This window comes from Mustela nivalis (genome assembly GCF_964662115.1).
Source record: "Mustela nivalis genome assembly, chromosome: 13".
NCBI lineage: Eukaryota > Metazoa > Chordata > Mammalia > Carnivora > Mustelidae > Mustela > Mustela nivalis.
The window spans coordinates 62,725,204-62,753,122 of record NC_139032.1 but is presented as its reverse complement, the minus strand read 5'-3'; the positions used below and the strand labels follow the sequence as shown (position 1 = coordinate 62,753,122).

The window sequence follows — 27,919 nt, the reverse complement described above, 5'->3', positions numbered from 1 at the left end:
CTGAGGCCAAAGTAGATGAGGCAAAGGGTCAAAGTTCACGTAGCCAGTAAGTGTGTAGAATCAGGATTTGAAACCAGTTAGAATGACTTCAGGGCCTGTGTGCTGACGCCTCGGCTCCATGCTGCTTGTGAGGGCTGTGTGTTTCTGGGGCTGGGGAATCTACACTTGTCACCACACCTTATTTGATTAGGAAACACACAGTCTGTAGGTCATGCCTGGAGAAACACTGTGAAGGCAGTTACTTCTATCTGCCTCCGCCTCCGTCCCTAGCATCCCCCAAGGCTCATGGGGCTGGCTTTCTGTGACCTACCTCCTGCTGTTGCCTCTCATGGGATTAGCAGTTGCCCCCATAAGGGCTTGACAATAGTTCATACGAAGGCTTCTGGGAGCGTGAGTTGAGAACTCTGTCCATGACCAGAACCTGCAGATGTCTTTCTTTCCATATTTTTTTCTGTTTGCACTCCTCTATATGCTCTTGCCTTCGGGGTTCCCTGCTTATCACTTCCTGTCTTGCTTTTTCCCTTTGGAGGAGACATGCTTCCTGTTTACCTATCCTGTTTACTCAATACACCTGAAGGAGGAGAGCCGGAGGGAGGGTGGAAGGATCCCTAAGATCCCTGTCCGAATTTCTTCCTATAGTGAGGATTGTCACCAAAATGTTATTTGTGGGTTCAGTTTTCTTGGAACACTTGGAACATCCCATTTCCTTTGAACATTGGGATTCCCTTTTCTCTTGGGGCTTGGTATACATATGTGGCCCTGGGGGGGAATGGACAAGGGCTTCAGGGGTTCTGCCGTGTCCCTTAGAAACTGAATTTAGATACAACAGTTGAGGGAGGTTGATACAATCGCTTTGTCTGATCACATTTCTTTCTCATTTAAAATCTATTGATCTTAGGGTCATGAGTTCAAGCCCCACATTGGTGTTGAGCTTATTTAAAAAAAAAAAAAAAATCCATTCATGGTTTCCAGTTACCTTGGTACCTCGGGGCAGAGTCCAAAAGTCCTTAGCCCCTAGTCTGAAGCCAGAGTCTGACACCAGTTGACCCTACCTACCTCTTCAGCCTGTATTGGTCCATTCTCTGCTTATTCCAAATCCTCTGATAAGGAGGACTTGGAATAAGGTTAATAACCAAGCAAGGTTAAACCTCACTGACTTTCTGGTTCTTGGATGTGCTGGGATCTTCACCCATGGCCTTGAGTACTGTTTCTTCAGCTTGTATGTTCCTCCTCCCACAGCTCACTTTCTTCTACTTTAGATTGGAGTGCAGGTGTCACTCAGGACAGACTTTCCTAACCCTCCTGTCACAGCAACCCATATTTTAGCCACTTAGGACTTATCCCATGATCACTTGGGTCACTTCCCCCATTAGATGCTTTCCAGGCTGGTGCGGCCCAAGTTGGCCTCTCAGAATTCTGTGTCCCTAGTTTTCAGCATGGTGCCACACACACAATGGGTGTTCAAAGAGTATTTTCCAAATGAATGAGTCACAGGGAGGCCAGGGGGGCTCTTCAGACCTCTTCAGAGGTCTGAGAAAGACCGAGGAAGCAGCTGGGAGGCCTGTGGTACTGGGGCACTGCTAGGAGACTTGCTTCCAGGGATCTTCCATGAGTTCCTCAAAAATTGCCGAGCAAAACCATAGCAGCCAGGGTAGGGGAAAACCTGGGAGCGAGGAAGCCAAGCCCTTTCCAAGAATGTGTTTTGATAAGTTGGTTTCAGAACAACAAAGGCTATCCCAAGAAAGAGAAACTTACTTCTCAGTAGAAGCTGGAGGTACTTCTTAGACAATAATGGTTAGAACTGGAAGGAAAATGAGAGACAGTCAAGTTTCCACGGATACTGAGCTCGAGTCAGAAAGTGAGAGCAGCTTATGCCAGGGCATAGAGCTAGCTACGGGGCCACAACCAGATCTCCTGGCTTCCAGAGCAATTCCTATTTCATTACAACATACTGCACTTTGATTCGGGGCCACTGCTGGCGGTGAAAAGAAATCATTAGAAAATGAATGTTTCCTGAAATATCACCTGCAATTTATTGCACTCAGAATTTCACACTGATAAATAACCTCTCTCTCATTAACATGCAAGCTCCCTACAATTAGCACTCTCATTTGCACTATGTAAACAGCTTCTAACTGTGCCTTTTACCTCTTTGTTCAAACAAAGATTTCTGTTAGCAAAGAAACAAGAAGGAAATTAGTAACAGGTGAGAGCTTATTTTTAATTATATTGAGATTGACTGTTGTTCTCCAAATCTTCTCTAATTCCCCCAAGATATTTATTTGCAGACCAAAGTTTTCAATCTATTAAAACAGCAGCCATTTCTGATCTTTATTTACTAAATGAAAACACAAATGGCAGCCGTGGATTCCTGGCTCGGTGCCAAGGTAGGCAGCGCAGGGGGACGGTGCTACATCAGGCTTTGAACTGAGAAGTCTCACAATCAAAGTGAAGTAGTAAATATAGAAGATGTTGGAAAGCACCAGTTTTAGCATGCGGTGGGCTGAGAGTCCCAAAGTCAAGCCCTTCTCGGCTGTAAGTCCCACCTTCTACCTCCCAAAGTCAAGTTTGGGTTCTTTAGCCAAAGGATTTTAGTTTGTGTCCAGGAATGAGAAACTTTACGTCTGCCAATGATAAAGGGATTGGCTTGGAGCATCTCCTGGGATAGGAACACTTGGAACATCGATAATCAAAGATTATCGATTGCAAGTTCTCACTTAGAGCAAGAATCCCTTTGGAAACATCTAAAAACTGATGCTTTAGGAGCTCCTCATTTTACTTGTTAACGTACTCCATCCTGAAATTTGTTTTCTCTTGAGTCAACATCTTATCTCCGGCAACTTTCCTTTGGGAAATCCACTTTCCCCGCATCCACTTAGGGGGGACCATAGTGAAAGAAACCCCTCTTTTTCATGACAATCTGATGTCACTAAATCCATTTGAAGACAGGGCCATGTCCCCTGAGTCTGTTCTAGTCTGCATATGCTGAGTTCCTTTAACTGTTTTTAATGGAACGTGGTTCCTAGGCCCCTTATACTCTGGTTGGTTTCCCTTGGATGCACTATAGGTGGGGAAGGCCTCCTACAGTGGGTTGTCAAAGGATGGATACAGTGCTCCAAGCATTATCTGAATTCAATGCTGTGTCAAGGTTAAACTAAGCACCTTGACCCTCAAAGACCATCTTCCCAGGTGAGGATCTCGCCCTGCCCACTGGACTCTGAAGTTTTCATCTGTTAGAGGAGCATATTAGGATCCTCTAGATTTCTTTCTTCCTTCCTTTCTTCCTCTTTCTTTCTTTCTTTCAAGATTTTATTTATTTATTTGTCAGAGAGAGAGAGCACAAGTAGGGGGAGCAGCAGAGAGAGGGAGAAGCAGACTCCCTGCTGAGTAGGGCGCCTGATGTGGGACTCGATCCCAGGACCATGACCTGAGCTGAAGACAGATGTGTAACTGACTGAGCCAGCCAGGTGTCCCCTCCAGATTTCTTATTTAAAATCTATGACCTTTTCCTCAGAAAAAGAGAGCCCTCTTAGATGAAAGTCCAGTTATGACATTTGAGTATATTTTATTTAGCATTTCTAAGCTATTTCCAATAGTTGTTAATTTGCATCATGTAAAATATTTCATTTAACAAAGAGTTTCCACAGTAACCCCAAGAGATAGGCAGAGTTAAGGTATTCATGTCCATTTCACAGAGGAGGAAACTAGAGGTAAGGGCATGTGGAATGACACAGAATTGGGATTTGAACCTCAGTTCCGGACCTGGTTCCCACCTTGTTTTCCTTACTCCACAGCTGGCTCTGCCTGGCAGATAATTGGGTTGAGAGGGAGGAACTGAGCTTCTGGGGTGACTGACCAAACCTTGGATTCCTCCACTCTGCCAAGTAGAACAGTCCTTTGGGGACTTTTGTCCTCTGTCATTTGTCCCAAGGGGCGGTTGATGGGAGCCCCATCATTGGTATGTAGCTGTAAAATGCCGGATTCACCCACATTTACAAGCCGAATAGAGAATGTGAGTTTCTGAAAGTTGAAGGAAAGCTTGAATTGGAATTTAAATTGCAATAATTTGTTATTTATGCTCCGACTACTTCTAGGTGACTTAATTCAAAGTTACATTTTAGAAAGGATGCTAAAAAGGACCAATAATACAAAGGGAAACAATTATACCTAGAAATCTGAGCCGGGAAGAGTTGCTATCAGCTTTCAGTTTCCTGGTACCAAGGCAAGAACAGAAACATAATGGGTTACCTAGCTCTCCTTTTCTTGTAAAAGGAAGCAAAGAGTCAGAGAAGTGACACCTACACCTACTGGAATCTCTCACTTTCATTGTTTTACATACAATTCTGAACAGCACGGTGATCCATCACTTCCATCATCACTGACAAACCGTTGGCGATTCCATTCAGGAGGTCTGGGCTGTGCTTTGTGAACCCACACTTTGAAACTGCCCCAGATGCTTCTGGTGATCAAGCAAATTAGGAAAAGGAATACCCGGGGATGCCTGTTAGAGATGCAGATTTCTGCCTTTGCCCCAGATCCTTACCTCTGTCTTTGGGCTTTTGAGCAGAGCAGTAGCTTGTTAGCTAATAACTGGGGCTCTCTCGTGAGGTCAGGAAGGCAGACAATTCTCTGTAGGGGCAAGGAAGTGGTGGCAATGATGTTTTCTTCCAATAGCTAGGGATTTGGATGTGTAATCTCACCAAGACAGAGGATCAGTCCTCCTTTTCATGAACCAGTCAGGATTACCTGCAAGGATGGCCCAGACTTCTCATTTAGGTAGCCGTGCTGGTTCTGATCAGTTGCTCGAGGCATGTGCAGCCCAAGGGTTTGACACCACAAGGCCAAAGAGAAACAATTTTATCCAGGAAGATTTTGGAGGAGGGTCTTGTCAATCATCTGGCTGTCGACAGAAGAAGCTTACCATGGCTCCTAAGAATGTTTGATTCTGCATAAAACTGCTGTTATATGGTCCCTCTGTATGGCTCAACATACCACTGCAGAACTCGATAAATTCACCTGTTAGAGTTATTTAATATTGTGCATCTGAATGCCGAGGAGTGTCTGCACATTAGAATTAATGTCAGTCTCGGACATGATGAATATGATTCTAGTGACTCCTCAGAGAAGCTTTGCTAGGGTACCATTTTATTGTCTGCTGTCTCAAAGGCTTAAATCTTTTTTTCTGCCTTCAGTTCATAGGATAAAAACATGTGAAATCACTGGGATTTATATAGGCAGATTTGGCAGCTCTTTCATTTTTTTTAACTTGGACTGTCAGATATAAATCAATGTTACAGCACTCTTTCCAAGAATGTGTTAGAATGTGCATGTGTTTGGGGAGCAGACATGGTATTTCTATTATAATTTTGTTTGTTAGGTGTGATCTGAATTGTTTGGTTTTGTTTTATAACATTCACAATTTGTGGTTATTTAATTGGTTTTCCTCTGTTATCCCTACCCAGTGACTGTCAGGTTTTTGGTTTTTTTTTGGTTTTTTGGTGTGTTCTCTCTCTTTTTTTTTGCCACGATGCCTTTATTCTTGCCCAGAATGCCCACCCCCTCCTGCCCATCCTTTAAAACTTCACTCTGGCACCACTTTCTTGATAAAATCTTTTCTGATATCTCTACTCCATCTTGATCTTTCTTTAAACTGCTTCCAAATTTGTTGCCAAGACCATATATTTAACATTTTATTGTACATTTCCTAGTTATTAAGCATCTGTACCTCTCCATCGAGCACTTTATTTTTAACTGTTCCGTTGGCCAACAGTTTCACATGGGAATCTTGGATTTTTTAGTTCATTGTGGGCAGAGCCCAGATTTTAGAAATCTTTTTGATTCCACTCCCTCCCTAGTGGAGTGTGCCTATGGCTAGGGACATGTAGATATGTCTTTTTCAGTCTGCTGTGACAAATACACCCATAGACTAGGTAGCTTGGATAGCAGATGTTCATTTCTCACAATTTTAGAGCCTGAAATTCCAAGATTAAGGTGTTGGCCAATTTAGTTCCTCCTGAGGTCCTTCTTCCTGGTTTGCAGATGGCTGTCTTTTTTGTAACCTCACGTGTTGGAGAGCACAGAGAAGAAGCAGATTTTCTCTTGTCCCTTCTTATGAGGGCACCAATCCCCCATGGATCTAATTACCTCCCAAAGTCCTCCCCTCCTAGTACCCTCACATTGGGGGGTTAGAGTTTTAATCTATGAATTTTAGGGGGCCATCAACATTCAGCTTATAGCAAGTTGTTTAGGACAAGACTGTTTTATTCCCTCACCATTGCAGTTTGTAAAAGACTACTATTTGCAACATCAGTTGAAGGAACAGCAAGGATCATTTGATTGTAAACTCTGTGAAGGCAAAAAACCGTGAGTACTCTATTTATCACTTCGTCTCCATGGTACACCTTCAACTCCTTGAGCAGATATTGAATTAATTTGTTGAACCTGATTTGTTTAAATTTGTTTAATTTGTTTAAACTTGATTTTATCTGAATATGTTTCACATGAGCCTTTTTTAAAGATTTATTTATTTATTTATTATTTAAGGGACAGAACACGAGTGGGGTTAGGGGCAGAGGGAAAAAGAGCGAGAGAAGCAGACTCCCTGCTGAGCATGGAGCCCATTGTGGGGCTCCGTCTTGTGACCCCAGGATCATGACCTGAGCTGAAGTCAAGAGCCAGACAGACAGAGCCACCCAGGTGCCCCAAGTCTCACATGAATCTTCTATGTTGAAATTAAAAGCAAGGTATTTATCTCTGGCGAGGTAGAAGTTTCTGGAGTTTGAGATAAGCTGGGGCCTATTCTTTTCTTGTCACTTTTTTTTTTTAAAATAATGGTTTTATTTTTTATTTTTTAAATTAAATTTATTTATTTTCAGCGTAACAGTATTCATTATTTTTTCACCACACCCAGTGCTCCATGCAATCTGTGCCCTCTATAATACCCACCACCTGGTACCCCAACCTCCCACCCCCCCGCCACTTCAAACCCCTTAGATTGTTTTTCAGAGTCCATAGTCTCTCATGATTCACCTCCCCTTCCAATTTCCCCCAACTCCCTTCTCCTCTAACTCCCCATGTCCTCCATGCTATTTGTTATGCTCCACAAATAAGTGAAACCATATGATAATTGACTCTCTCTGCTTGACTTATTTCACTCAGCATAATCTCTGCCAGTCCCATCCATGTTGCTACAAAAGTTGGGTATTCGTCCTTTCTGATGGAGGCATAATACTCCATAGTGTATATGGCCCACATCTTCCTTATCCATTCGTCCGTTGAAGGGCATCTTGGTTCTTTCCACAGTTTGGCGACCGTGGCCATTGCTGCTATAAACATTGGGGTACAGACGGTTTTATTTTTAAGTGATCTCTGCACGCAAAGTGGAGCTGAAACTCACAACTCCAAGATCAAGAGTTGTATCCTCTACTGACTGAGCCAGCCAGGTGCCCCTTTTTCCCACTTTTTAAGCTCATCCCTCCTTGTCACATCCCAAAATGAATATAAGAGGCAAAGGAGAATCAGATTCTATGACATGATGGGGGGGATTATCTTCATTGAAGAAACCCCAAATAAAGTCATTTTGTTTTTAGACATCTCTAATCATTTGGATTTTTCTGCATCCCCAAGAATTGTATCTCCTTTTATATCCTCACAGTATCTAGCATTTAAGGTGAAAAATTGCAATCTGTGTAAGTTTCATTCACTGGACAAGGTGAATCGAAACCCTGTAAAGGATGTCCTAAACATAGAGGAAGGCTTCGGAAGCAATGAGAACGAAGAAAAGTCATTATGTAAACATCTTGCCCTTCAACTTTGAGGGGTGATGGGGAAGCAGGAGCAAACAGACTTTAAAGCTTTCACTCTGAAGTTTTCCTATTAGACGTGTAGACTGATTGTAAGGAAATATGGGAATGTCCCTTCATCTACCACTCAGTCACCCAGGCTCCCACTTCTTCAGTACATGTGTTCCATACAGCCCTAAGCAGTTAAAGAGAGCTGTCCAGGTCTGGTGGCCCTTTGCTGTTATTTGACTCATTTTGCTTCTCAACAACAAGAGTTTGGTTGAGTCAGCTTGCCAAGACTCCCTCAGTATGGAGTACCTCCTGGGTAGTTAGTCTTCATGGGTCCTGCTCATGTAGGATCTTCAGCATGGGTACCAGTCTTTATTCCAACCCACTGTGATGAGGATAGCAGTGTTGGTTTCATTTCTACAGTAAGTGTATCGGGAAGGGAATAACAAGAGAAAGTCAGAAAATTGGTTAGGGTTGCTTCCCTTGGAAAAAATCTGGCAGATGCTTGAAGCTTCTCGGATTATCCTTCCATACATCGAAGTCCACGACCCATTGGAGATTTGGGGATAAAAGTGGCAGGGGTGAGGATGGCAGATGGCAGGAGGAGAGATGACTAATATACAGGAGGAGGCCAGGGAAGATGTTAGGCAGAGCTTCTTGAAATAGGCCTAGGAATTAATCAGGGAAGGAATGGGTTTCAGATGAGACAACTAGAATCTGGGACAGGCTATTCTTCTCTTTATTGGTAAGCACTCCCATTCCACTTTTCCCACTCACTTAGGGGTATTCATATATAATTTCATTCCAGGTCAAGGGACTGGCGCTCACTAATTAGAATGTTATATTTCTGTCTGTTGATGTGTCACTAACTGCTTTTTATGAGGATTTAAAGCAATTGGCAATAACGAGAAGGATGAATAGAGAGCTCAAAACCATGACTAGGAGATAATGTTAAAAGTCTCCTTTGTCTTCAGACATCGGAGGGCCACTATGCAAAGGAGGAGTTAGATGGATTCCTTCATTGTTTTGGTTTTTTTTTTTTAAGGATTTTATTTATTTGACAGACAGAGATCGCAATTAGGCAGAGAGGCAGGCAGAGAGAGAGGAGGAAGCAGGCTCTCTGCTAAGCAGAGAGCCTGATGCAGGGCTCCATCCCAGGATCCTGGGATCATGACCTGAGCCGAAGGCAGAGGCTTTAACCCACTGAGCCACAAGATTCCTTCATTCTTAAGGAATGAGAACCAATGGGTAGAAGATGCAGGAAAGCAGATTTGGGCTCAATAAATGAATTAACAATGGAATCTATTAGAAGGTGGTCTTACTACCTTCTGGGACATTGTGTTCCCCAGTCCTAGAAGTGCTTGAGCAAAGTCTAGGGACTATTCGCTAAGATTTCTGGGAGGAAGCTCTCTTTCAAAAGTAACAATATTAAGATTGAAATATTTAACTTTGGCTTCTAAGGCAAAGGCTTAAGAAATGGTGATGGCAAGAGCGGGGTAGATCTTTCCCCTTTTGAGGACTCAGTTTCCTTCCTTGCAAATTGAGAAGGTTGGGTCACATACCCTTGGAAATCAGGTAGATGCTGACACTATGCTAATGCTTAGGATCCAGGTAATATACCCATCCAGTTTTGAGGTCACAGTGCTAAGGGCACATCCAAATGGTGTGTTGGCTTCTTCAATTACCTTAATTCTTCTCCTTAAGGAGGAGAGGGGGAGAAAGTTCAACCTTGGTTCCCATGACCTCATATACCATGTATCAAAGGCTTTGGAGATTTTCTGGCCGCCTGCCAGTTTTTCTGGTCATTTCTCATCTAGCCTTGTCCATGTGCACCAGGGGCCTCAGTGAAGCCCCATGAGACATCGTTACCCAGCAGGAAGGAGCTCAAGGCTACTCTGAATCTGTTGAGGACTGGCTCTCTTCTAATAGTGCTGGGATTTCTGCTCTGATCATTTGACATGTTCTTAAATTGGAATTTATGGGGACTTCTTTCCAGAGTCCTAGGATCAAGTGGTAGAAATGAACCAAAGAGAAGACCTATTTTCTTATCTTAAAATCTCAGCGTTGGCAGATAACTAGAGCATACCAATGTTTATTAAAATTCTTTTCTAAAGGTCATCAAAAATCAATAATAGACATGCAAGATGGAGGACATATACAGTCCCCATTCACTCATTTATATCAATATTTGAGTCTGGCTATGTGCCAGCCATTGAGATAAGCACTGTATCAGTTTGCTACAGCTGCTATAACAAAATACAACAGACATAATGACTTAAACAACTGAAATTTATTTTCTCATGAGAGGGGAGAAGCAGACTCCTCACGGAACTGGGAACCCGATGCGGGGCTCGAACCCAGGACTCTGGGATCGTGATCTGAGCTGATCTGGGATCGTGGCTTAACCAGATGAGACATCCAGGTGCCCCTATGTTGTCTGTGTTTTTCTTAATCTCTTCTTGTAATAGCACCAGTCATGTTGGATAAGGACCTGTTCATAAGACCTCATTTTACCTTAATGACTTCTTTAAAGCCCCATCTCCAAATAAACTCACATTCTGTGGTGCTGAGGGGTGAGTACTTCAGCATATGAGTTTTGGGAGGACATAACTGTAACAAGCACAGAATTCTGATTTAGTGGCAGAAACAATAATCACGAGAAAAAGATTTTAACTAATAGGGAGGTCATTATGATTTAATTGGCTGCCTAATGTTATGGCAATCTTAAGCTGTGTGACCAGAAATAGGACACAATGTAGCTTCTCTTAACCAATTTTCATTTAGTTGACTTATTGGATTGAGGCGTTCTCTTGATTACTTCTGTAAGTTATACCAACTAATGTGCACAGCATGCTGAATGCTGGTAGCGAGTGGCCTCTTCTTTAGCGTGCTCAGGCACTTGTGCCCCCTTCATGTGGGTCCATGCTCAACAAGAATCACTTGTGTTTACTCATGTATATGGAAATTCCATTCCTACTTGTTATTGTAATTATAGAATTTAATTACATATTATGTAAATCAACGAACTATGAAGGCAGAAGAGAGTCCTTTCTATGAGAACTTTGACTGTTTTAGAAATACTTGTGCCCCTAAACATATAAGCCATCAGAAGAATTGGTGTCCATGTTCAACATGGTCCAAGTCTTTGGCTGTGCCTTACTTTATCCCTACAGAACATTAACATAATGGTTGAGAACAAGAAATAAGTCAATTCTAAAAGGCTAGAAGGATTCTGTACTCAGACTGTTTCACAATTGTCTTTATGTCCTTAGCTTAACTTAGTCTTCAAACTGTAAGCTATATGAAGGCATCAATTAGGTCTATTCTTCTCACCATACCTGATGATTACCACAATGCCTGGCATGTTGCACGTGCTCCATAAATATTTGCTTAATGAAGGACCTCTATTTGCATTTTGATACATTTCCTTCTAGCATTTTTTCTGTGTATAATCTACATATATATTTTTGAATACACTATATGTATTTTTTGTTCTCAGCTTTTTTCCCACTTAACCAAATACATCCTAAACATTTTCTTTGTTATTAGAAATGAGTAAGAAAAAAAAAAAACTTTGTGTTTTGGAATGAGAGCTTGTGCTCTGAGAATTGTGTTTAATATACCATCCATCTCACTTACCTTGATGGTTCTACAACATTGCGGGTGTGGCTAAGGGGATGCTGGGTTTGTGAATGGCATCCCTCATAAGCATTGCTGCAGAAAAAAGGTTGCAATTGCTGCTTTACTGGCTGGAATGACTTTCAAAGAGCAGATTGGATTTTTCAGTCTTGAAGGGTTTCTGCTAGTGACCAAGAGACTAAATAATTCTTCTTTTCTGAAATGACTCTCTCTTGGTTAGCTTCCCAGGATTTACAAGCAGCAGAAACTCAACATGTCCAAACCTTTCTTATGCCTCCATGTTATCCAGACCATTCAAGACTACCACCCTTCTCTCAGCCATTCACGCTGCAAACTTTGGGCTCCTCTTTGAGTTGTCCCTCTCCCTCCACATTGGGTAAGTTTTGCCAAAGCCATCTCTGAAAATTCTCTTAAGTGTTCCCTCCCACACTCTCTGTTAATCATGACCTGTCCTCTCTCAGACCTTCATCACTTTGGCTTACGCAGAATCCTCCTAATGGGACTCGTTACTTTCTGCCTCAACCACTTTTGATTCATGGTTACATTCCAGAGAACTTTGTTTCCTCCTCAATGCATATTGAATCATATTAACTTTTGTATTTTCTGATCAAAATCTTTTGAGGGTTTCCCTTGCCGTAGAATAGAGTTCTTATTTTTTCCTATGGTATTCAGAGCATTTTACTTCAACCTCTGTTTCCATTGTCTTTTAAGGTATAAAATATTTTAAATGAAAAAGTTTTTAAAGATCACTCTTTATTACAGAAAGGTAGACGTGGCCAAATCCTGTCTATAGCCCTTTCTGGGTGGTAACTTTGGGCATCTTAATCTCCCCCAAAAGAGCAATAACATGATGGTTAAAACAAGGACTCAGCAGCCCCTCCACCTGGCTTTACCTCTTACTGGTGGTAAGACGTGGGGCAAATGACTTAAACAGTCTGGAACTCAGGTTCCTCATTTCTAAAATAGGTTTTGCACTGTATGGTTGAAATGTTGTGAGGATTAAATGAATTAATACACATGTAGTTCTTAGAACAGCACCCGGCATGTCCTAAAGGCTAGATAGCAGTTTGCTATTATCGTACGAGACATGGTTTTCACTTTTGTAACACGAGGGTAGTACTACCCACATCACACAGGAGTACTTTGTAATGAAATAAAATGATATAGGATCACCCGTGTGAAAGTACCTAGATCAGCCTCTGATACAGATCAGATATTCAGCTATCTCCATTATCCAGACCGCAACCTAGAATTCAGTTCTGCCTCTTGGGAGTTTCCATAGCCCTTTTTTAGTAGTGTTAATATAGCACCCATAAATCTATATTAGAATTATAAATTATATATATATGTATATACACACACACATATATATATATACACACACATACACAGATATATATGTGTATATATATATTCTCTTTCTAGAATATATATATGTGTGTGTATATATATGTGTGTGTGTGTATGTGTGTGTGTATCTATCTATATCTCTCTATATATATGTATATTCTCCCTTGTTAGCTTTTTCTTAAGGGACTTGGCCGTGTGTCATTAATTTGCATATTACTTAACTCATGACTCAATCCCTTGCATGGATGGGTAAGGCAGTATGGATAGAGTATGAATGCATCCTCTTGATTCAGACAAATGGAGATCCAAATCCCCCTCACTCTTGCTAGCTTTATATAAGATCTTGGACAGGTTACTGACCCTCTTTGTTAATACTACACTCCATACGGGGCTAGTTGAGGAGATGATGAAGTGATCAAACATAGAGCAGTAACTTGACCATAACAAGAACTCAATAGTTCTTTGTTTTTGATAATTTATAGACATTTGTTAGTTTTAGTTGTAATCATAGGAATGCAGAGGTATCTATACTTTAATTCTTTGAAAAAAATTTTTTGCTTCTTTTGTTTTTTTTTTAGATTATAATATAGATAGAGGTGATCTAGGAATTTACCAGTTAAGTTCAGTTACTTGCCTTTACTTCCTCCAGATAGTTGGAACAAGAGGTAAGGACAGGAATGGGAAGCTCAATAGTGAGGGGTAGGGAGAAGGGAACCTTCCCTGTTTTCATCAGTAAATAATAAAAATAGGTCATGCATGTGACAAAGGAACAACCTTTTCTATCATTTCTTTGCTGAAATTGAAGAAACGAAATGAACACTGACGGAGATGGGTGATGTCACATTGTCATCTGCCATCCCTGAAATACCACTTCCTCTTCGTGGGGGCATGAGGACAGAATGGAACACAGAAATGTAACTTGGTCACTGATGGAAGGTGTATCACCACTTCAGATGCTCACTTTAGTTGGAAGGGTGTCCTTGCCGAATACCTGGCTACCTTTTCTTAGGGGGAAAAGAAACATAATGTGAAGAAATATGGAAGACACCAGCATAAGGGCTCTTGTCAGATAAATGATTGAAAAGGCCCAATACATTATACACTCCCCATCACCACCAGGCACACTCACTCAAGTCAATTATAAGTTTGTATGCCACGATTGTGCTAGGTGTCCTTCTAGATGCTGTGGGAAGTCACAGTGTGTTAAATGCAAGGATTTCTTGATATAGTCATGCCCTCAAGGTAGTTTATGATCTAGTGGGGAGACAGAAGTATTCTAAAGTTATCAATAATCTGTAAAATAATGCTCAATAAACTAGTGAAGAGTAAACAGAGAGCCATGCGACACTTTTAAGGAAGGAATTGCCCAAAGGGAATTAACATTTGTTAAGTAGCTACCATGCAGCAAATGCTGTGCTAGAAATTTTATGCATATTATTTCTTCCACGGAAAAATCAAATGAGGTCAGTATTATGAATCCTTTAATGGGTGGTTAAGTTGAATCTCAGAGAGTTTAAGTAACTCATCCATATCATATGTTTAGTGTGTATTAGTTAGGGAGGTATGCAGATTCTAGGTTGTTTGATTCCAGTCTTGGAAGATAACAGGAGGTAACTTTTGACTGGGGTTTGAAAAATGGTTTGGGAAAAGGGGGAAATAGGAGCAGAGTAGAGGGGACATGAAGAGAACACTTTCATCCTGAGGAAAGGATGGCATATCATGAGAGACCTTAGTAGCCATGTTGAAACTCTACCTGTCCCATCGTAGCATTCATTCCATCAAAAAACTCATGCATACTTCCTGTGAGACAGAGCCTGTAGTAATTTCAAGGAGATATGGGTACATGAGACAAAAATCCATGACCTTAGTCATATGTCGTGAGTGTTAAAATATACTCTGAGAAACGTGCAGACGATATGTAAGATAGTCATTGCCTGATATGGCACTGGTGGGTTGTGAATCATGGTTATTTTATGTAGAAGAGAACAATGGAAAATGAGAAAATGTATCATGAAAAGGCACGGATTGGAATTTGGAGGATCTGAGTTCTAGCGTCAACTCTACCACTTCCTGATTTTGTAGCCTTGGACATTCTTTGGGCCTGATTTTCTTCATGGAAGGAGTGAAGGTGTAGTTTACATGATTTTAATGTCTTCCTTCCAGCTCAAAGTGTACACTGAGGCGCTTTGCTAAGTTTATTTTGTTCTATCAAGTGCTTCCTCCTTTTTCAAGTGTTCTCCACATCTTCTCTAAGATGGCAGATGCTCTATTTTAAGAATATTTATTACAAACCCTCAACCTACCTTAGGGTGAGGGAACAGAAGATGAGAAGTGGGGGGAGAGCCAAACACAAGCTCTGTTTCTGAGAAGGAAGGTGGAGTTGGACACGGGCTCAAGGCAGTAACTCCCTGCAGGTCAGCTGATTGTGGTTGGGGAACCCCAGACTGGAAGGTCTCTAAGGTCTCAGCTCTGACCATCTGTGTCTCTATGGTTGGAAGTGACACCGTGAGCCTGTATTATTTACTCCACCACCAACTGTGTTTACAAAACATAACTGGTAAATTCTGGATAATTGACCATTCCTGAGTAAAACAGAAAAGTCAGTATGTCCTTGTGCTTTAGCCCAATGGAGATGACAAAAGGTAGAAAACAGGTTTATTTGAGGCTAAATTTAAGCATTTGGGTTATTTACCATCACTGAATCATAATTATTCCTTTCCATGTTTATGATAAACGCCAGCATATTCGTGAACTACTAACTACACACACTTCAAATAATCTCTTCTTGGAAAAGAATGCTGTTGGAAGGCTAGTTTCCTAGAAACTGCATTTACAGAGCATTCAAAAGTCTTGCATTCCAATCTTACCTCTGAAACTAACCCTGTGTCATCTTAGACAAACCTTTTTGTACCTAACTTTTGTCATGGCAAAAGGGAGAAGTTGGCTTTCATTCATTAGCTTTGATTACCTTTTTCTTACCATAGACTTCACATTTTAGAATATTCTCACTCTCAAATTTACATAAGTAACAATGAATCTATTTTTCCTAGTGCTATCATTTATCATGGATATATATAATTTCTACCTAGCCAGAGCTTCTGGTCACAGTGAAGTACTCAGTGTGACCACACTAGGAGGATGTCATCCCAAGTGTTAGAGCAGAAACTTGGCCTTTGACCTCACCTGGGGAGACTTAACCACAAGAAGACTTGTGATTTCTGGAAAGATATCAAAAAGTTGAAAAGAGCTGGAGGAACCAAGTTGCCAAAAACATAAACAGAGTTAGATCTTTATTTTACCATTCAGTAGCTATGTGACTTTGGGTAAATTGCTTAACCTCTCTGAATCACATAATTCTCATTTATAAAATGGAGATAATCATAGTGTAGCTACCTCACTCACCTCACAACTTTCTTTTCTAGGAGTTAACTAATATGCTTGGAAATTTGTTCAAAACTACAAAACCTGATAAGAATATAAGTTGTTCTTCCTAGTATTATATATATTCCAATTCCATATATTATTAGAATGTTTGCAACTGACAGTTTTTCAGACTTAGATTCCATCATCCGTCCTGTTAAATGTATGAGATGATTTGCCTCATCATTGTCATCTGTATTCCTTATTCACAGAGTGTTTTTTTTTTAATTGTGGTAAAACACAACTAATACAAAATGTACCATTTTAAAGTATACAATTCAGTGGTATTTAGTATACTCACAGTATTGTGTGATCATGGCCACTGTCTAGTTCCAGAACATTGTCATCACCCTGAAAGAAAATCCCATATCCATGAAGCAATTGCTTCCTGTTCTGCCCTCCCTTCTCCCCTGAGCGCCTGGCAACCACTTAAAAGCTAGGTTCTTCTGTATAGATTTGTCTTCTCTGGACATTTCATATAAATGGAATCACACAATATGTGACTTTTTGTGTCTGGTTTCATTCACTTAGTATAAGCTTCATCCATGTAGCAAGTATTAGGACATCATTTCTTTTTATGGCTGAATAAAATTCCACTCTATGGAAATGCCACACAAAGTGGTTTTTAAAACCTTTGAATTATTGGCTTTTTGAGACTGGCTGTACACACTGGCTGTACACAACGACTCTCCTCCTGACACAATTGCATGTAACTTTATGCCCAAACCCATTAATGTACCCCAGATTAAAAAATTCCTCAAGTAAGAGATCATTCTCTGAATCCTTTCATTCATCCATCCATCCGTCCATCCATCCATTCTGACCATTCAAACATAGTTACTGATTGAGTATAAGGTACTTTTCTATACTCTAGGGGATTTAAAACTGATTAAAAAAAACAGACAAGAATTTTCTTCACCCATGGGGCTTACTTTTAAGTAGTGGGCAACATACAGTGAACAAATAAATTATATAGTTTATAAGAGGGTCCTAAGTGCTATGGGGAGAAACAAAGCCAGAGAAGGAGGTAGGAAGTCCTGAGGAGGCAGCACTGCAGTTTTAAATAGTGTGGTCAGGGGAAACTTCATGGAGAAGGTGACCTTTGGATGAGTGTGTGATGAAGTAGCCATGGGTTCAGTCTTATCTGTAGAAGGACCTGATCACTGTTGCAAAGATGCCTAAAGTAACATTCTTTTTCCCTGTAACAAGGGCAATTCCATCTTTAAATAGTCAGATAAGAATTCTTATAGATGGGGTTGCCTGGATGGCTCAGGTGGTTAAGCATCTGTCTTTGGCTCAGGTCATGGTCCCAGGGTCTGGGATCCATCCGCACATCAGGCTCTTTGCTCAGCAAGGAGCCTGCTTCTCCCTTTCTCTCTGCCCCTCCCCCTGCTTGTGCTCTCTCACCCTCTCTGTCAAATACATAAATAAAATCTTAAAAAAAAAAGAATTCCTGTAGATGTGGATTTCCACAAGTTTGCCTTCCAAAAATGTCTGAAGTTCACTATGTTTTATGATAACTTAGGGCACAGGCTTGGGAGTCAGACTCTCTGCCACAAAAAATCTGCATACCTTTCCAGAAAGTCAGTTAGCTCACATTATAGCTTTTTCATTTGTGAAATGGTAATAATGATCCTATATATCTTATCCTTTCCACAACAACTCTATCCAATAAAATGAAGTATCTAAAACACCCATCACCCTTCATGATGTATAGATTTCCAATTCATTGAATAAAAAAATAATTTTATTTGTTTATAGAACACTTGCTGATTGCTATCCCTTCCTGAAGTAAAACACTTTTACATGTTGTTTAACCACTGGGAAAAAGGAAGTGTTCTGCTGCCTGTGTGGTTTCAGTCAGAAAAAGAAGGAAGTGGGACAGCATATTATTGGGTTTGTAGAGAATGAGTCCAACTCTTTCAGCCCCACAATACACACTGTTGATGTCTCAGCCTTCTGTCTCTACATTAGGAATCATTCTGAATCTTCCTGCGATTTGAGTTCTTGCTTTGGCCTCAAAGGCAGAATTTCCTTTACTTGGCTCCCTCCCTCAGTTCCTCCAGGTCTTTAATTCAGAGAATCCTTCCCTGAACTTGCTTTTCACCACTTTATTTTTCTTCATAGTACTCAACACAATTTTTTTTTTTTAAATCCCCAGTATACAGAATAGTGCTTAGCACTCCCAGGCACTCAAGAAAACATTTGCTGAGTAGAAAAATGTATTGGAAGTCATGAGTTTTGTACTTTCTATGATTTGATGTTGGGTGTGACTAGATGACTGACTTTGACTGATGAACTATGTGAGCATAAGTGACAACATATCAGTATCAGGTGGAAGCTTTAAAAAACCAGAGCATGCTCTGTTGCCTTTTCTTTTCCTCTGTCAAGCAACTAGCAATGTTAGAGAGAGTGGCTTCATTGTCAGCCTGGGTCTCAGAATGATTACAATAAATAGAGTGTCTCCTGACTTCTTGTGATAAGCATATAACATAACAAGAAACAAACCTTTGTTTTTTAAGCCACAGAGCTTTGTGTGTTTTTTGTTACCACAGCATAACCTAGACTATCCTGACTGATCAAAGTGCCAACCTTGTAATTTGGTCTTCTTATTCTCTCTTCCCAAGAGAGAGATCTGAGTATCACTTACTTTCAAATAAAAGTTCTGTGAATAAAAAAAAAAATGGATGTGGTGTGATAATATCATGTGGGTCACATCTGACTTATTCAAAGAAGTCTCCCAGACAACCTCTGGTCAGCTCCTGTTTCGTGTGCACTTTAGGCACTGGAGAATGAGATTAAGTCTCAGAAGTCATTTCCTTCAGGGAACCGAGACCTCAACACGAGACAGTCCTCACCTAGCTCCAGGCCCTATGCCATTTGTTCTTTTTCGGTTTCTGCTGTACTGACCAAGTCTGTGCTGCCTCTATTAATTTCCCTCTTTATGTCAGTGGGGGTAGACAATGATCTTAATACTCAATCTCAGATTAATTGTTTGAGGTTTAGTGTGGGGAAAATAAAACACCAAAGATTGGGCATCAGAGGATTTTGGTTTAAGTATCTATTTACTAGCTCTGTGATTGTGGGTACATTGCTTAGCTTTCCTGGGTTAAAGAACCCTAGTTATAAAAGTGGGATGACAATGTGAGTCCTCTTCCCAACCAAAATTCTTGAGGCAAGCTGTGTTTTTGGAATTCTAAATTTTTTTACTTTTCATTTTTTATGTTTTTTAGAGTTTTATTGATTTATTTTAGGGGGCATGGAGAGGGAGAGAGGGGCAGAGGGAAAGAATCTCAAGCGGATTCCCTGCTGGGTGTGGAGCCTGATGTGGGGCTTGATCTTACAACCCTGAGATCATGACCAGAGCCAAAATCAAGATTTGGACACTTACCCAACTGAGCCGTCCAGGTGCTTCTGGAATTCTGAATTTTTTAGATTTTAGAAAGGTAACATGTTACATATGATATATAAATTAAAAAAAAAAAGCCCAACAGGATCTAGGACCTCCTCCAAAAGCAAATGTATTAATATCTCTGCTGCAAAATGTATAAATATTTATATAAGAAGGATAAAGACTATGACGAAGCTCATTTCAACTCAAATCAGGCTTTTCATCACATTCATTTCCCCCAGACTTCTGGTTTAGAGTTTTTAAAAATATATGGATAATGTATGGTAGACCTATTTTTTGTTGTTATAAAGAATAAATGAGCTAATGTGTATGAAAAGGACATTGTGTACAGTGTCACCATGAAAACGAGAATGGTTGTATTATCACAACACAGAATCAGTAGTTCATTAAACAACATTCAACATAACATTCAACCATAACAATAATATTCAACAAGCATCTATTATGTGTTCATCATTGTGCTAGGTGTTGGTACTTGTATTATTAATGGACCAAGGATCCATTTCTTCCATCCAGCCTCTTGCCCAGAGCATGCATGTGTTTCTACACAGTTTTCCCAAGTGTTTGTGCACACAGGGTCAGTCTCTTGTTTCTTTCTTAGGCTTATTAAAATACTTCATTATTTGGAGCTTTAAAAAAATACTTCAGATAAATTAAATTATCTACTTTTCAGAACAAGTTAGCCCTAGAAGGTCTTCCGGTGAGTCACATTCTGAGCAGAGAAATCTGGCATTGAGGCATAATTAACATTCTGGGTTGCCCCCAGTTTCTATGGAGATGAGTCTAGCCCCTCGGGGGAGGAGTGATGGATGTGTAATCTCCAAGATAAGTAACTGACAGGTAAGAAATTTTCCTTTCTCAAATGCATTAATTATTCACATTCATTATTCATCAAACACTGTGAGTTTCCATTTAGAAATTGGACCAAATGGAGAAATTCTCCCCTGTCCACCCCTCATAATCAAATTCTTCCAGGGACTGCTAAGCATTTGAGTAGGTCTGCTATTTGGTTTAGTTTCATGGCAAGTGTTTGTCTGATGTTGCTGGGAGATGGAATGAAGATTAAACACTTTGTTGACAACAATAGCACAGACTTTTGGGGGTTTCAACTTTGCCAATCCCTAATATTTTCTTACTACCATTTCTTTTTTCTAGAACATTAGCTTGGTAAGAAACCAGCCCTTACCTGTCTTGTTTACTACAGTATTCCCAGCCCCTAGAATGGGATATATGCACTTGATAAATGTTTATGAAATAAGAGAACGAATGGAAGAGATTTGGGTCTGGGGATGCAGAACCCAGCAGAGGAAATGCACTTGTGAGTGATCCAGCCCTAGTTCCTTGAGGGATCAGAGTTAACATACACTGAGACACAGAGAGAAACAGCTGGGACAAGATCCTCAGTCCATTCCAGCATAGTCACCCTTTGGCCTTTGGCACATTCTTTAAAGCCTTTCTTATTGCAAACATTGCTTTTTAATCAATTTATTTGACCTAGACCTGATCTTTGCCTGGAGTGTATCCCAGAACCATGATCAGTCAGGAACTATGGATTGCCTCAATTGGCCAGACTGTGAAACACCAGAGTGCTTAGTGCCACCATCCAGCAAGAGCTCAAGGTTTGCAAAAATGGATTCTCTAAAGGCTGATTTGTCCAATGACCAGTTTCCCAAAAACATGTTCTCTATAATCAATTTATAAAGTAGTTGCCTTTGCTGTTCAATGGGAAGTTTTCACAAGCTCTTGAGCTTTTCAGGGGTGTCTTTTTGTTCCATATTATTGTTAGTTTCATCAGAGCTGCATCTCTGTGGAAGGTCAAGGTTTCTTGCTTTGTAGATTTTCTTCTCATTGGATCTGTGACTTTTGGGCATGAGAATTTTTTTCAATGTATTCTAATCAGGCATTGTGAGTGTCTTAAATGTTAAAGATAGTATAAAAGTCCACTTTATTGCCCAAGTACTTGTTGACTGATTCAAACAAGTGAATATATTTTGTTTGGTTTTGAGCAATAGAGAAGCTCCGGGATCTGAATTATTAAACACACGAGAAACTGATGTTCATTTCCCTGAACTGAAAGGGCCATGTGACTGAGGGGAAACAGTTTCAGGAAAGCTAAAGCTAATCGTCCTTCTCAATAGCACATCCTTTCATTCATTCATTAATTCAACATGTATTGAGTCCCATTTTAGTGCTGGGCCTTATTCTAGGGACTTGGAATAAAAGAAAAACAAGACAAGTTTCCTACTTTGGAGACTAGTCTGCTCTTTTGAAGTTTCCTGGTAAAATGTAAGGCCCATTTTGTTGAACTCATTTAACCTTTTTTTTTTTTTTTTTTCCCCTTTCCAACTTTGGGGTCATTCTTTTAGCCTGTTTCACCTTCTACTCTGACAGGTATAACTAACATGTCTTAAACATACTGGAGTGGATCTTCATGGCCCATCTTAATTCTGGTGAAAATGTCCCTTCTCATCTTACAAAAGCTGCCTGTATGGTTCGAGACTGCAGATTCAACCCCTCAGCATCTTCCTACCCTCTCTTCACTGTCAGCCCTGTCCTTTCTGGGACATGTGAATCTGAAGAACTGTATTCAAGTCCTGCTCTTCCTTTGGAAGCTCAAACTCTTCATCTGTTAAGTGGGCCAAAGGAGACTAACTCACAGTGTTATTGCAAGTAAAGTGGACCTAGGAGTACTTCGTAAGCAATGAGATAATAATGTGAGAGTTTATAATAGATTAGAGTGAATCAGGTTCTAATGCACAAATAAGGAAAACACTGCAGGAACATAGAGGAGAGACAATTAGGGAGATCAAGGTTTGCAAAGCTGGTATGGTGAACTTGGCCTTGAGATTAAGAGATCCCTAGGTAAAGCAGAACATTCCAGAAAGAAAAAAAAAAAAAAAGGCAGCTGGACAAAGTCTCAGAGATGCCAAGAAGTCCTATATGTTTGGCAGAAAATGAACAAGAGGATTGGGGGAAGTCATAGGTGTTGATAAATTAAGAACAAGTCAGTTCCTGAAGAGCTCTGTATGCCATATTAAAGAGTTTGAGCTTTATTTACAGAGCCACTGAAAAGTTTCTCTCTCTCTTTTTTTTTTTTCAAGATTTTATTTATTTATTTGAGAGAAAGAGAGAAAGAGTCTGTGCATGCAGGGGAAGGGGCAGACGGAGAGGGAGAGGGACAAGCAAACTCCACACTGAGCACAGAGCCCAATGTGGAGCTCAATCTCACCACCCTGAGATCATGACCTGAGCTGAAATCAAGAGTTGGATGCTTAATCCATTGAGCCACCCAGGTGCCCCGAAAAGTTTCTTTCTACAGATCATTTCTTGTGTGAGCCAATATATGCTAAGCACTGAGGCAAGCACTTGTGATTTATCAGAAGAATCATAAAAAGAACATCCATGCATCCAGTTGAAGAAATAATGTAAGAGATGACGGGTCCCCTGTGAAACTCTCTGTGTTCCCCTCCTTGGTAGAATCCTACTTCCCTAAGAGTAACTCAGACTCTAACTTCAGTGTCTGTTATTCCATGGTTTGTCATTACAGTTTGACTCATCTGTGGGGTTCAATGACTCTTTGCTGGATACAGCCATGAAAACACGTGTCTCCGTGCAGGTGGTCTCTGTGCCCTTTCTCACAGGTGTTGCTCCCTTTTCTGCTGCCATCCCTTATCATTCCGCAATGTTAATGTGTCTATCACACTCAGGTTTCTTGATTTACATGCTGGTGTGAGTCTTTATCAAATAGTTGTGTTTGTTATCAAAACAGCTTTATACAGATTACTCTTCTGAATCTCGTTCAACATAGCAACGATTTATTTCTATCTCTTCTTCCCATCTTTATCCATGTTAAGTGGAGTTATTATAATCTAGACGTTTTATGTTTTGTGCTTGAGCTTTTTGCTTCGTGTTATTCTGTAATGCCTGTATTTCTAGGGGATGTTTATATTAATTATTTTTATGAGTTCCCAATATTCTATCAAGCAAATATATTATAATTTGCTTTATCATAATTAAATTGCTGGATATTCAGGTTGCTTCCAATTGGTAGAATTGGAAGTAACTTGCTATAAAACATTGTTTTTTACTTATAGGATTTTTTTTCTTGTTTTGAATTATTTCCTTAGGATATATTTTCATGAATGAGATTACTTGGTCAAGCGCATGATTAATTTTGTGGTTCTTGTTACCTGAGGGGCTTGTTTTACATGAAAAAAACTGTTTATTTTTCTGATTATAAAAGTAATTCATGCTCATTATAGAACACCTGGAAGACACAGAAATGTGTAAAGGGAAAACCAAAACTCCCTCCTAATCTTATCCCACAAAGATAACCATCGTGAATGTTAAATGGTTCTAATCCATCATTAGCATTTTGGTATATTTCCTTTAACTTTCATAAATTGGGATCAGATATTGTTTTGTATCCTGCTTTTTAAACTTAATTATCAGCTCTTCCTATGACATGTAATTGTTTTCAAAGAAGTAATGTTTTTTAATGGCCACATAATGTTGTGTTACATGGATGACTATCTACCCCTTCTTACTGGGCTTTTTAACTTACTGGAACAAATAATGCTGTCAATGAACATCCTGATATAGGATGAGAATACTGATTATTAGGAAAATCTATGGAGGTAAAGTGCTAGAGGAAGGATACAAATATTGTCAATTTTTGATCCATGCAGGAATCATGAGCCTTGATTTGCAACATTCCTTTGCCACTCTGCAGTTTCTTATTGCTGCTATAGCAAATCACCACAATGTTAACGGCTTAAACAAACATAAATATTTTCTTACAGTTCTGGAGATCAGAAGTACAAAATGGGTCTCACTGGGTTAAAAATCAAAGTATCAACAGGGGTGCATTCCTTCCAGAGGTTCTAGGAAGAATCCATTCCCTTGCCTTTTCTAGCTTCTTGAGATCACTGGCATTCCTTGGCTCATGAACCCTTCCTACATTTTCAGAGCCAGGAGTGTTCAGCCAAGCCCTCACACCACTGTCTCTCGGGCTCTCCCTCACCTGCCTTCCTCTTCCACTATTGGAAAAGTGATTACATTGGCCTACCTGGATAGCCCGGGCTACACTCCCTATCTTAAAGTCAGCTTTTTAGCAACCTTAATTCTCTTCCTGCCATGTAACCTAATAGATTCACAGGTTCTGGGGATTAGGACACGACCATCTTTTGGGGTGTCATTATTTTGCCTACCACACATTCCTCCTTTTCTGTATAGTTATCCTACCTCCCATTGCTTTGTTTTTGGTTGGGAATCCGTTCTGCCAGGATTCAACAGAAAGCCAAAAAAGTGTTTTGATCCTTAACTATGTGTAAGACACTACCAGATACAAAGTCCTCAAAAAAATTTGTGCTGATGGAGGAAATATTTACTTACACAAAGACCTTAGTCAAAGCAAAGTATGATCAGTGACAAAGAGCAGTCCCAAATAACTCAAAGGAACACAGAGAGCAGCCTATTAATTTTTTTTCATTTAAAAAAATTTATTTATTTTCAGCATAACAGTATTCATTGTTTTTGCACCACACCCAATGCTCCATGCAATCTGTGCCCTCTCTAATACCTACCACCTGGTTGCCCCAACCTCCCACAGCCCCCCAACCGCTTCAAACCCCTCAGATTGTTTTACAGAGTCCATAGTCTCTCATGGTTCACCTCCCCTTCCAATTTCCCCCAACTCCCTTCTTCTCTCTAACTCCCCTTGTCCTCCATGCTATTTGTTATGCTCCATAAATAAGTGAAACCATATGATAATTGACTCTCTCTGCTTGACTTATTTCACTCAGCATAATCTCTTCCAGTCCCATCCATGTTGCTACAGAAGTTGGGTATTCATCCTTTCTGATGGAGGCATAATACTCCATAGTGTATATGGACCACATCTTCCTTATCCATTCATCCGTTGAAGGGCATCTTGGTTCTTTCCACAGTTTGGCGACCGTGGCCGTTGCTGCTATAAACACTGGGGCACAGATGGCCCTTCTTTTCACTACATCTGTGTCTTTGGGGTAAATACCCAGTAGTGCAATTGCAGGGTCATAGGGAAGCTCTATTTTAATTTCTTGAGGAATCTCCACACTGTTATTAATTTTTATTCTGGAAAACTTCCTGAAAGACATGCCATTTGAACCGAAAATGTAATGATGGCTAGAATTTTTATATGTAGAGCCGGGAAATGGCAAGGAAGGACCAGAATGACTAAAGGCACAGAGAATGTGTCCAGAGATTGCTTAGTCTAGTAGAATGCTGTCTGATAGAATTTTCTATGATGATGGAGATGTTCTATATCTGTGGTGTTCAATAGAGGGGCCAATAGCCAAATGTGGCCATTAAGCACTTTAAATATGGCTGGTGCAACTGAATTTTTAATTTTTAATTTCATTTTAATAAATTTAACTGTAAATAGTCACAGGTGGCCAGAGGTTGTCATCAGGACAACACAATCTAGAGTGACTAGAACAAGGGATCTTTTGAGGAAAGGGTTTTTGAAGACTGCATTATAAGATTTATTGAGGCAACAATGCAATAGAGGCCCTTGAGAGACTCTGGACTCTGGGAACCAAACTGAAGGTTACAGAAGGGAGAGAGGTGGGGGGAAGGAGTAACCGGGTGATGGGTATTAAGGAGGGTATGTGTGGTGACAAGCACTGGGTGTTATTTGCGACTAATGAATCATTGAACACTACATCAAAAACTAATGATGTACTATATGCTGGCTAATTGAACATAATAATAAAAAAATGAATCATGAAAAATTAATTAAGTGAACAATAGAGGGTCTTAAAAACCATGCATTGGGTAACGGGGAGTCACTACAGTGTTTTGAGCTGGAGAATTAGGTGATCACAAGTATGTCAGACTTAAGAAACTATTCTGATGGCTTTTGGAGGATGGGATGGATGGGAGGAAGTTTAAAGCCAGTTGATACCAGGACTGATGCACAAGTCGTATTAAGTTCTACAAACCTCTTAGTCTGTATTAACATTTTAGGGTGACTTTGTTTATGTCCATACTATGGGCATTGGAATATAGATATCTGAGGATGTATGGGCAGCCTTTCCCATTGGATTCTTAGCACTACTGGATACTTCCTATATCTTCTGTATAAAACTTTATTAGGATCTGGTTTAGAATTTTCCTAGCATTTTTATTCTTTCTTCCACTTAAAGCACGTGATTGTAAGGGCTGTGAGGGCACGGACAATGTTATTCATTGTTGTCTTTTTAGCACCAGAAGAATACTTGGAATAGTGCAACTGTTCAATAAATATTGTGTAAGATAATGTCTTATTAGGTTGATGAAGAATTTTGTGGTTCTTATAAGATTTCCCTGTACCTTTCGAAAAGCACATTGTCAACCACTGTCCTGAACAGACTCTCACAATTGTCTTATGGAGCCAAATGTTCAGCTCCTACGGTTGCTTGTCTTTCAAGGTCATACCCTTCAACTGGAAGAAATCAGCCCCCCAATCTCTCAGTTTTTATCCAGTACTTCAAAGTGTTAAGAGAGTTATCGATAGCCTTTTGGATGCTTTATGGATCTATAAACACGTGTAGTAGTTGGTTGCATTTGGAAAACTTGCTCATCTCTGTGACATTTCATGACCATGCACTCTGCACACTCTGTCCACCCAGACTACTTCCCTTACCTCCCCCAACAGAGACAAGTCAACCTTGGTGATAGAACACTTGCCCCAGGCAACTATCATTGATTTCTTCATACTGCTAGTACTTAAAAATCCTTATTTTTTCCAGGTATTTGAGCACTCATTTTGGCACTCTTTTATATTATTATTTTATTATTTCCTATGTCTAAATCTTGTTCTTGTTCTTCTCTGCATGATAGTATAAGTTCCTTAAACACAGACATAGAAGTGAACAAAGACCACCCCAATGAGAATAAGCAAAGGCTATTTATGCAGAGTTTGCTGTGCTAAGGAAGTCAGCCACCATCACTTGGGGGAGAGTCAAAGGCAGGCAGTGGAGTAGGAAAGCTTTATAGTGAGGAAAAAGGGAATGCTTCAAATGTGCCCTGACTGGAGGCCACTGGCATGGAGAAGCTGGAGGCAAGCTAACTAGAAGCTGAGCATTCTGTGTGAGTGGTTGGGAGTGTGTACTTGCTTTTCTTTGTTTGGTCCTAAGTTGAACGCCAAGACAAAGACTAGGGAAGCTGTCAGTTACCCATCCATTTCCACTTTTGGGGGCTGATTGATGCAGGAGACATTGTTTAGCTTCCTTGACTGTCTGTTGTAGGTGGTGGATTGTCTTCCTGGACTGATGGCTGCAGATTG

At 40.3% G+C, this 27,919-nt stretch overlaps 2 long non-coding RNA genes across 4 annotated transcripts in view; both read left to right on the top strand.

The window, feature by feature from the left end:
• Positions 1–27,919, top strand: part of LOC309847044 — a 357,532-nt gene that overhangs the window by 192,630 nt on the left and 136,983 nt on the right. The window lies entirely within an intron of this gene.
• Positions 20,378–22,291, top strand: LOC309847045. The gene is made up of 3 exons (XR_014302279.1): positions 20,378–20,451; positions 21,110–21,230; positions 22,003–22,291. It is a non-coding gene; the product is annotated as an uncharacterized lncRNA (long non-coding RNA).